We start from the raw sequence: 12,437 nt of genomic DNA, 5'->3' as shown, positions 1-12,437 counted from the left end.
TCAAAACTCAAAACCTACAACCTGATTTTTGACGGAATGACCTGCAAGGCTTACAACTACCAAGGATAATATTCTGGAAAACATCAGAAACCTGAAAACACCATCCAACCTGGACCTGAGTGAGTAATGTTTAGTCTGAAGCTATATTTTATTTCCTAAAGCCAAGAAGAAAAATACATGACATGACTATTTAAGGACTGAATGAGTCACGTCCTGACCAGTATAAGGGGTTATTGGTTATTGTAGTTTGGTCAGGACGTGGCAGGGGGTATTTGTTTTATGTGGTTCGGGGTTTAATGGTATATGTATTTATGTAAGAGGGGTGTTTGATTTATGTGTTCCTTGGTTTTTGGGTAATGTTCTTGTTTTGTATTTCTATGGTTTTCTATGTTGTGTATTTCTTTGTGTTGGCCTGGATTGGCTCTCAATCAGGAACAGCTGTACATCGTTGTTGCTGATTGAGAGTCATACTTAGGTAGCCCTTTTCCCCCTGTCCCTTTGTGGGAAGTTGTTTGTGCATTGCTGTGCGTAGCATGCATTACTGTGCGGTTGATCGGTTTCTTTCGTTTGTGTTCAATAAAAGTCATAATGAGCACTCAACCTGCTGCGCCTTGGTCCCTTTCATACGACGACTGTTACAGAATGCTAAATTAAAGCTGCCAAGCTTGATACAACTTAAATTAGCATTGACGTGTCAAGTGAGAGGTGTCAAAGTCCTTTAGCCCAACAATGGCAGGAGAGTCAAACAGGCTACTCCAACCAAATGGAGAGGCCTTAGAAGTTGCCTCCAGCTGTTCAGAGGTCATTAAAATACAGTAGCCTTTTCATGTAAAGAATGATAAGGCAAGAAAAGATCACAAAATGAAGCTCCTTATGGAAAATCAAGAGACACTTTTTGCTGACTATTATAAAAAATGGGAACATCAGCAACCTCATCTTCCACACAAACCATCCCCTGGCACAGTGCTATATTAACCAGACCATCCCCTGGCATGGCACAGTGCTATATTAACCAGACCATCCCCTGGCATGGCACAGTGCTGTATTAACCAGACCATCCCCTGGCATGGCACAGTGCTATATTAACCAGACCATCCCCTGGCATGGCACAGTGCTATATTAACCAGACCATCCCCTGGCATGGCACAGTGCTGTATTAACCAGACCATCCCCTGGCATGGCACAGTGCTATATTAACCAGACCATCCCCTGGCATGGCACTGGGCTGTATTAACCAGACCATCCCCTGGCATGGCACAGTGCTGTATTAACCAGACCATCCCCTGGCATGGCACAGTGCTATATTAACCAGACCAACCCCTGGCATGGCACAGTGCTATATTAACCAGACCATCCCCTGGCATGGCACAGTGCTATATTAACCAGAACATCCCCTGGCATGGCACGGTGCTATATTAACCAGACCATCCCCTGGCATGGCACAGTGTTATATTAACCAGACCATCCCCTGGCATGGCACAGTGCTATATTAACCAGACCATCCCCTGGCATGGCACAGTGCTATATTAACCAGACCATCCCCTGGCATGGCACAGTGCTATATTAACCAGACCATCCCCTGGCATGGCACAGTGTTATATTAACCAGACCATCCCCTGGCATGGCACAGTGCTATATTAACCAGACCATCCCCTGGCATGGCACAGTGCTATATTAACCAGACCATCCCCTGGCATGGCACAGTGCTATATTAACCAGACCATCCCCTGGCATGGCACAGTGCTATATTAACCAGACCATCCCCTGGCATGGCACAGGGCTATATTAACCAGACCATCCCCTGGCATGGCACAGTGCTATATTAGCACACTACCCCTTTGTTAAGAGAGGGGTTGGAAACTCAGGATACTTGACAACGAGGACTCTGAGTCAGCTAATATAAATCTCTATAAGTCTGGAACAGTAATGGTACAGGGCAACCCCAAACAGTTTCAGCAGGACTTCAGCACAACAACACTCTCTTAACTAGACCTGGAGAGCTGGAGGTGGAGAGAGGCATATCTCCACTCTGGAATGTAGTGAGACAACATCTACAGGAGAAAGAGCAGGAGCAGGAGAAGAACAGAGCACTAGAGGAGAGGATCAGACTGCTGGAGGAGAGGGTGAGAGGGATGGAGGGAGAGGATCAGACTGCTGGAGGAGAGGGTGAGGGGGATGGAGGAGAGGATCAGACTGCTGGAGGAGAGGGTGAGAGGGATGGAGGGAGAGGATCAGACTGCTGGAGGAGAGGGTGAGGGGGATGGAGGAGAGGATCAGACTGCTGGAGGAGAGGGTGAGGGGGATGGAGGAGAGGATCAGACTGCTGGAGGAGAGGGTGAGGGGGATGGAGGGAGAGGATCAGACTGCTGGAGGAGAGGGTGAGGGGGATGGAGGAGAGGATCAGACTGCTGGAGGAGAGGGTGAGGGGGATGGAGGAGAGGATCAGACTGCTGGAGGAGAGGGTGAGGGGGATGGAGGAGAGGATCAGACTGCTGGAGGAGAGGGTGAGGGGGATGGAGGGAGAGGATCAGACTGCTGGAGGAGAGGGTGAGGGGGATGGAGGAGAGGATCAGACTGCTGGAGGAGAGGGTGAGGGGGATGGAGGAGAGGGTGAGGGGATGGTGGAGAGGGTCAGACTGCTAGAGGAGAGGTTGAGGGGGATGGCGTGTGACAGAGAACAACCCGCTAGAGAGGTGGCCACTCCCGCAGAGAAGCCAGCAGAACAGCCCACCTCAGCTCCCGACAAAAGTCTCAACATTACAGCAGAACAGTCCACACCAGACCCTGACCATAGCATCGACATCACAGCAGAACAGTCCACACCAGACCCTGACCATAGCATCGACATCACAGCAGAACAGTCCACACCAGACCCTGACCATAGCATCGACATCACAGCAGAACAGTCCACACCAGACCCTGACCATAGCATCGACACCACAGCAGAACAGTCCACACCAGACCCTGACCATAGCATCGACATCACAGCAGAACAGTCCACACCAGACCCTGACCATAGCATCGACATCACAGCAGAACAGTCCACACCAGACCCTGACCATAGCATCGACATCACAGCAGAACAGTCCACACCAGACCCTGACCATAGCATCGACATCACAGCAGAACAGTCCACACCAGACCCTGACCATAGCATCGACACCACAGCAGAACAGTCCACACCAGACCCTGACCATAGCATCGACATCACAGCAGAACAGTCCACACCAGACCCTGACCATAGCATCGACATCACAGCAGAACAGTCCACACCAGACCCTGACCATAGCATCGACATCACAGCAGAACAGTCCACACCAGACCCTGACCATAGCATCGACATCACAGCAGAACAGTCCACACCAGACCCTGACCATAGCATCGACACCACAGCAGAACAGTCCACACCAGACCCTGACCATAGCATCGACATCACAGCAGAACAGTCCACACCAGACCCTGAACATAGCATCGACATCACAGCAGAACAGACAAATGAAGAACCCCAAGCTCAGGGGATCTCACCCCTTCTGTTCTGTGACTGCCTCAAAACCAAATGTTTTCCTGGCCCACCACTCCCCCCTGGACTTGAACAGCCTCTATGACCAGGTCCACCTATACAAGGCAGCAGTGCCCACCTTCGCCCGGACTCTAAAGGACATCACTCTCAAACGTATCCCCAAAACTTCACACAGGAGCAACAGATCAATAGACACCCCGCCCAAACCAGCGAGACACTCTCCCAGACCTGCGGGACCCCCCCTGGACCTACACATAGAGGACCCACGCCGAGAGGACCTACATCCAGACCACAACACCACCAGCCACATCCACACCCCCACCCCACCCTATCAACACCCGCCCAAGTCAAGCATGCCCACACCCCATTTAGGCCCCCTCAGATCAGACCTATGCCCTTCCTGCCCACCCCATGCACCCCACCCCCGCAAAGAGGGCCTCAACGTGGAAGTCACACATACGCCCAGGCCGTGAGCGGGCAAACATGCCCAACCCCACCCTTACACTAGCCCAAGCTAATGGAATGTACCAGATGCTCAGCACGCTCTGCTCACACTTCCTGGCCTGAGGCCAAACCACACGACCAACAACATTGGACACTTTATGGAACACAAAGCCTTCACTATCTCATCCTGGAATATCCAAGGCCTGAGGTCATCTGCCTTTGGCCTAAAGAGCAGGAACTTGGATTTCACCAAAGACATCGCTAATACAGACATTGTCATCCTGCAAGAAACCTGGTATAGAAGAGACGGACCCACTGGTTGCACTCTAGGTTACAGAAAGCTGGTAGTCCCATCCACCAAACTACCAGGTGTGAAACGGAAGGGACTCAGGGGGTATGCTAATTTGGTATAGAGTAGACCTAACTCTATTAAATTAATCAAAACAGGAACATTTTACATTTGCCTAGAAATTCAAAAGGAAATTATCTTAACAGGGAAAAATGTCCTCCTGTGTTCTACCTATATCCCCCCACTAGAATCCCCACACTTTAATGAAGACAGCTTCTCCATCCTGGAAGGGGAAATCAATCATTTTCAGGCCCAGGGACATGTACTAGTCTGTGGCGACCTAAATGCCAGAACCGGACAAGAACCTGACACCCTCTGCACACAGGGGGACAAACACCTACCTGGAGGTGACAGCATTCCCTCCCCCTGTATGTGTCACGTCCTGACCAGTAAAGGGCCTATTGGTTATTGTAGTTTGGTCAGGACGTGGCAGAGGGTATTTGTTGTACATGTTTTTGGATTTGTGTTTATATAGAGGGTTATTTTGTGTAGAGTGTTTCTGGGTTTAGTGGTGTATCTATGTCGAAAGGGTATTTGATTTAAGTGGTTCGGGGTTTATTAGATATGTATTTATGGAAGATGGAGTGTTTGATTTAGATATTCCTGGTTGTTGGGTATGGTCTTGTATTGTAATTCTAGGGGGCTGGTCTAGTGTTGTATTTCTGTGTTGACCTGGTGTGGCTCTCAATCAGGAACAGTTGTACATCGTTGTTGCTGATTGAGAGTCATACTTAGGTCGCCTGTTTTCACCTGTTAGTTTGTGGGAGATTGTGCTTGTTTAGCTGTGTGCCTGACAAGACTGTCCAGTTTGTTTGTATACATTTATTGTGTTTCCCTTCGTCACCTAATAAAAAGAAGATGAGTATATATTTTCCCGCTGCGTCTTGGTCTTTACCCTACAGCACCCAGGGGGACAAACATCTGCCTGCAGGTGACAGCATTCCCTCCCCCATATGCCCCCCTAGGCACAACTATGACAACATAACCAACAAAAACGGGTCACAATTCCTGCAGCTCTGTCGCATGCTGGGTATGTAGATAGTCAATGGTAGGCTTCGAGGGGACTCCTATGGTAGGTACACCTATAGCTCATCTCTTGGCAGTAGTACTGTAGACTACTTTATCACTGACCTCAACCCAGAGTCTCTCAGAGCGTTCACAGTCAGCCCACTGACACCCCTATCAGACCACAGCAAAATCAGTCTACTTGAACAGAGCAGTACTCAATCATGAGGCATCAAAGCCAAAGGAACTGAGTAACATTAAGAAATGCTATAGATGGAAGGAATGCAGTTTGGAAACCTACCAGAAAACAATTAGGCAACAACAAATTCAATCCCTTTTAGACAATTTCCTGGGTAAAACATTCCACTGTAATAGTGAAGGTGTAAACCTGGCAGTAGAAAATCTAAACAGTATATTTGACCTCTCAGCTTCCCTATCAAATCTAAAAATCTCAAATAGAAAACCGAAGAAAATGTACAACAATGACAAATGGTTTGATGAAGAAAGCAAAAAATCTAAGAAAGAAATTGAGAAACCTGTCCAACCAAAAACATAGAGACCCAGAAAACCTGAGTCTACGCCTTCACTATGGTGAATTACAAAAAAATACAGAAATACACTACGGAAAAAGAAGGAACAGCACGTCAGAAATCAGCTCAATCTAATTGAAGAATCCATAGACTCCAACCACTTCTGGGAAAATTGGAAAACACTAGACAAAAAACAACACGAAGAATTATCTATTGTGGCAAAGAAGGGGGTCGAGTGATAAATGGCAGATATGTGAGGGCAGAACTAATAAACGGGCTCTGCCCGATCACTAAAATGGCCACCCCGATCAGAACTACAGATCACAAAATGGCCGACTGCCAAAACTACAATTACCAGAAGCAAGGGGAACCCTCAGAAGGTGGAGCCGACCCACAGATAAAAGGTCAAGAAAAACCAGGAAGAGAGAGAGAGGGCGGGAAGGATCTATCAACCATAGAGAAAGAGACAATCTACATTGGCTGGATTTACCGTGTACGAGCTGGACTGTTTTGGACTTACCTGTTGGCGTTTAGACCTGGACCTACCGAGAACCAGATTTGTGTACCGAACCCTGCTATCCTTGACCTTACCTGCGGCCTGGGTGGACCAGGGCAGCGAAACAAACACACAGGTACTGTCATGTTCGAAAGAACTTTCATTCTGGGCTGACTTTGGTGACAATTTTCCCACTTAATTTGTGACAAACGCTCCTAACTTTGAAGAAGTTTGCCACACTATCCAAAATGGAGATGTATGGGTAAACCACTTCTCCAATCTTTTTGGCTCTATAACAAAGAACAAAGAGCAAAAACATATACATGATCAAATGCAAATCTTAGAATCAACTATTAAAGACTACCAGAACCCACTGGATTCTCCAATTACCTTGAATGAGCTACAGGACAAAATAAAAACCCTCCAACCCAAAAAGGCATGTGGTGTTGGTATTCTCAATTAAATGATCAAATATACAGACAACAAATTCCAATTGGCTATAATAAAACTCTTTAACATCATCCTTAGCCTGTTAGGGCTAGGGGGCAGTATTGACACGGCTGGATAAAAAACATACCCGATTTAATCTGGATACCACTCCTACCCAGTAACTACAATATGCATATACTTATTACATATGGATAGAAAACACCCTAAAGTTTCTAAAACTGTTTGAATGGTGTTTGTGAGTATAACAGAACTCAAATGGCAGGTCAAAACCTGAGAGATTCCTTTACAGGAAGTGGCCTGTCTGACCATTTCTTGAACTTCTTTTCCATCTCTATCATTTACTAAGGATCTCTGCTCTAACGTGACACTTCCCACGTCGTCCATAGGCTCTCAGAGCCCGGGAAAAAACAGAATGTCGTCATTCCAGCCCCAGGCTGAAACGCATTATCGCCTTTCTCAAGTGGCCGATCAAGGGACACTGGGCTTAGGCGCGTGACCCGACCGCCCCCGCCTTTGGGATTTTTTCCTCTGTTTGCCGAAAAGGAGATTCCCTGTCGGAATATTATCGCTTTTCTACGAGAAAAATGGCGTAAAAATTGATTTTAAACAGCGGTTGACATGCTTCGAAGTACGGTAATGGAATATTTAGAATTTTATTGTCACGAATTGCGCCATGCGCGCGACACTTTTTTACTATTTCGGATAGTGTCTGGAACGCACGAACAAAACGCCGCTATTCGGATATAACGATGGATTATTTTGGACCAAACCAACATTTGTTATTGAAGTAGCAGTCCTGGGTGTGCATTCTGACGAAGACAACAAAAGGTAATCAAACTTTTATAATAGTAAATATGATTATGGTGAGTGCTAAACTTGCCGGGTGTCTAAATAGCGAGCCCGTGATGCCTGGGCTATGTACTTAGAATATTGCAAAATGTGCTTTCACCAAAAAGCTATTTTAAAATCGGACATATCGAGTGCATAGAGGAGGTCTGTATCTATAATTCTTAAAATAATTGTTATGCTTTTTGTGAACGTTTATCGTGAGTAATTTAGTAAAATGTTAGCGAATTCCCCGGAAGTTTGCGGGGGGTATGCTAGTTCTGAACGTCACATGCTAATGTAAAAAGCTGGTTTTTGATATAAATATGAACTTGATTGAACAAAACATGCATGTATTGTATAACATAATGTCCTAGGGTTGTCATCTGATGAAGATCATCAAAGGTGAGTGCTGCATTTAGCTGTCTTCTGGGTTTAGGTGACATTATATGCTGGCTTGAAAAATGGGTGTCTGATTATTTCTGGCTTGGTACTCTGCTGACATAATCTAATGTTTTGCTTTCGTTGTAAAGCCTTTTTGAAATCGGACAGTGTGGTTAGATTAACGAGAGTCTTGTCTTTATATAGCTGTAAAATAGTCATATGTTTGAGAAATTGAAGTAATAGGATTTTTAAGGTTTTGAAAATCGCGCCACAGGCTGCCAGCAAGCGTCCCACCTAGCCCATAGAGGTTAGCTCTGGCATCTTCCCTAATATTTGGAACCAAGGACTAATCACCCCAATCCACAAAAGTGGAGACAAATTTGATCCCAATAACTACATTGGGATATGCGTCAACAGCAACCTTCGGAAAATCCTCTGCATTATCATTAAAAGCAGACTCGTACATTTCCTCAGTGAAAACAATGTACTGAGCAAATGTCAAATTGTCACCTGCCAAATCAGTTCTGTTATACTCACAGACATTATTCGGAGTGTTTTCTATCCAAATCTACTAATTATATGCATATCCTAGCTTCTGGGCCTGAGTAGCAGGCAGTTAACTTTGGGCACGCTTTTCATCCGGACGAGAAAATACTGCCCCCTGTCCCAGAGAGGTTTAAGACACTAACAGCTTACAAACAGTAGGCAATTAAGGTCACAGTTATGAAAACTTAGCCATATAATAAAGAGGCCTTTCTACTGACTCTGAATAACACCAAAAGAAAGATGCCCAGGATGCCTTAGGCATGCTGCAAGGAGGCATGAGGACTGCAGATGTGGCTAGGGCAATAAATTGCAATGTCCGTACTGTGAGACGCCTAAGACAGGGCTACAGGGAGACAGGACGGGCAGCTGATCGTCCTCGCAGTGGCAGGCCACGTGTAACATCACCTGCACAGGATCGGTACATCACACCTGCGGGACAGGTACAGGATGGCAACAACAACTGCCCGAGTTACACCAGGAACGCACAATCCCTCCATCAGTGCTCAGACTGTCCGCAATAGGTTGAGAGAGGCTGGACTGAGGGCTTGTAGGCCTATTGTAAGGCAGGTCCTCACCAGACATCACCGGCAACAACGTCGCCTATGGGCACAAACCCACTGTCGCTGGACCAGACAGGACAGGCAAAAAGTGCTCTTCACTTACGAGTCTCGGGTTTTGTCTCACCAAGAACGATGGTCGGATTTGCGTTTATCGTCGAAGGAATGAGCGTTACACCGAGGCCTGTACTCTAGAGCGGGATTGATTTGGAGGTGGAGGGTCTGTCATGGTCTGGAGCAGTGTGTCACAGCATCATTGGACTGAGCTTGTTGTCATTGCAGGCCATCTCAATGCTGTGCATTACAGGGAAGACTCCCTCATCTGGTACCCTTCCTGCAGGATGATCCTGACATGACCCTCTAGGATGACAATGCCACCAGCCATACTGTTCGTTCTGTGAGTGATTTCCTGCAAGACAGAAATGTCAGTGTTCTGCCGTGGCCAGCGAAGAGCCCGGATCTCAATCCCATTGAGCATGTCTGGGACCTGTTGGATCGATGCGTGAGGGCTAGGGCCATTCCCCCCAGAAATGTCCGGGAACTTGCAGGTGCCTACGTGGAAGTGTGGGGTAACATCTCACAGCAAGAATGGGCAAATCTGGTACTGTCCTTGCAGTACTTAATGCAGCTGGTGGCCACACCAGATACTGACTGTTACTTTTGATTTTGACCTCCCCCCTTCGTTCAGTGACACATTATTCAGTTTGTCACATGTCTGTGGACCTTGTTCAGTTTGTCTCAGTTATTGAATCTTGTTATGTTCATACGAATATTTACACATGTTAAGTTTGCTGAAAATAAACGCAGTTGACAGTGAGAGGATCTCTCTCTCTCTCTCTCTCTCTCTCTCTCTCTCTCTCTCTCTCTCTCTCTCTCAAACATATGTTAACATTGCCAAAGCAAGTGAGGTAGATAATATACAAAGTGAAATAAAGACTAACAGTAAACATTACACATAAAGAAGTTTCAAAAGAATAAAGACATTACAAATGTCATATGATGTATATATACAGTGTTGTAATGATTTACAAATGGTTAAAGTACACAAGGGAAAATAAATAAGCATACATATGGGTTGTACTTACAATGGTATTTGTTCTTCATTGGTTGCCCTTTTCTTGTGGCAACAGGTCACAAATCTTGCTGCTGTGATGGCACACTGTGGTATTTCACCCAGTAGATATGGGAGTTTATCAAAATTGGGTTTGTTTCTAATTCTTTCTGGATCTGTGTAATCTGAGGGAAATATGTGTCTCTAATATGGTCATACATTGGGTAGGAGGTTAGGAAGTGCAGCTCAGTTTCCACCTCATTTTGTGGGCAGTGTGCACATAGCCTGTCTTCTCTTGAGAGCCAGGTCTGCCTTCGGCGTCCTCTCTCAATAGCAAGCCTATACTCACTAAGTCTGTACATAGTCAAAGCATTCCTTAAGTTTGGGTCAGTCACAGTGGTCAGGTATTATGCCACTGTGTACTCTCTGTTTGGGGCCAAATAGCATTCTAGTTTGCTCAGTTTTTTTGTTAATTCTTTCCAATGTGTCAAGTAATTATCTTTTTGTTTTCTCATGATTTGGTTGGGTCTAAATGTGCTGCTGTCCTGGGGCTCTGTGTGGTGTGTTTTTGAACAGAGCCCCAGGACCAGCTTGCTTAGGGGACTCTTCTCCAGGTTCATCTCTCTGTAGGTGATGGCTTTGTTATGGAAAGTTTGGGAATCACTTCCTTTTAGGTGGTTGTAGAATTTAACAACCGTTCCACAGGTGCATGTTCATGGTTCATTGAACAAGCATGGGAAACAGAGTAAACCCTTGACAATGAAGATCTGTGAAGTTATTTGGATTTTTGCTAATTATCTTTGAAAGACAGGGTCATGAAAAAGGGACGTTTCTTTTTTGCTGAGTTTATATAGAGAGAGACTGAGAGAGAGACTGAGTGATAGTGTTACTTAATGTTAGATCCCTCACTTCCAAGGCAGTTATAGTCAATGAACGAATCACTGATCATAATCTTGATGTGATTGGCCTGACTGAAACATGGCTTAATCCTAATGAATTTACAGTGTTAAATGAGACCTCTCCTCAAAGGAGTTGTTGCTAACATTTTCGATAGCGAATTTCAATTTACAAAAAAAGACTGTTTTTGTCTTTTGAGCTTCTAGTCATGAAATCGATGCAGCCTACTCAATCACTTTTTATAGCTCCTGGGCCGTATACTCCGTTCCTCACTGAGTTCCCTGAATATCTATCGGACCTTGTAGTCATGGAATATAATAATTTTTTTTTGGTGACTTTAATGTTCAAATGGAAAAGTCCACAGACCCACTTCAAAAGGCTTTCGGAGCCATCATCGCCTCAGTGGGTTTTGTCCAACATGTCTCCTGTCCTACTCACTGCCACAGTCATACTTTGGACCTAGTTTTGTCCCGTGTAATAAATACTTTGCATCTTAATGTTTTTCCTCATAATTCTGGACTTTTGGACCACCATTTTATTACGTTTGCGATCGCAACAAATAATCTGCTCAGACCCCAACCAAGGATCATCAAAAGCCATGCTATGAATTCTCGGACAACCCAAAGATTCCTAGATGCCCTTCCAGACTCCCTCCACCTACCCAAGGATGTCAGAGTACAAAAATTGTTTAACCACCTAACTGAGGAACTAAATTTAACCTTGCGTAATACCCTAGATGCAGTCGCAACCCCCAAAACAAAAGATTATTGTCATAAGAAACTAGCTCCCTGGTATACAGAAAAATACCCACCTTATCTCAGCTCACTTGTCACCATAGCAACACCCAACCGTAGCACGCGCTCCAGCAGGTATATTTCACTGGTCCTCCCCAAAGCCAACACTTCCTTTGGCTGAAAATTGGAACGTAAATGGCGCTACACCAAACTGGAAGTCTTCCGATTAGCTTGGAAAGACAGTACCGTGCAATATCGAAGAGCCCTCACTGCTGGTCGATCATCCTATTTTTTCCAACTTAATTGAGGGGAATAAGACCATCCAAAATGTATTTTTTATACTGTCGCAAAGCTAACTAAAAAGCAGCATTCAAGAAGAGAGGATGGCTTTCACTTCAGCAGTGATAAATTCATGAACTTCGTTGACGAAAAGATCTGGATCATTAAAAAGCAAATTACGGACTCCTCTTTAAATCTGAGTATTTCTCCAAAGCTCATTGTCCTCAGTCTACACAACACTGCCAGGACCTAGGATCAAACGAGACACTCAAGTTTTTTTAATACTATATCTCTTGACACATTGATGAAAATAGTAATGGCCTCTAAACCTTCAAGCTGCATACTGGACCGTACTCCAACTAAACTACTG

The sequence above is a fragment of the Salmo salar genome, chromosome 20 (assembly GCF_965601325.2).
Source record: "Salmo salar chromosome 20, fSalSal1, whole genome shotgun sequence".
NCBI classification, from domain to species: Eukaryota; Metazoa; Chordata; class Actinopteri; order Salmoniformes; family Salmonidae; genus Salmo; species Salmo salar.
Note: the sequence above shows the minus strand (reverse complement) of the source record.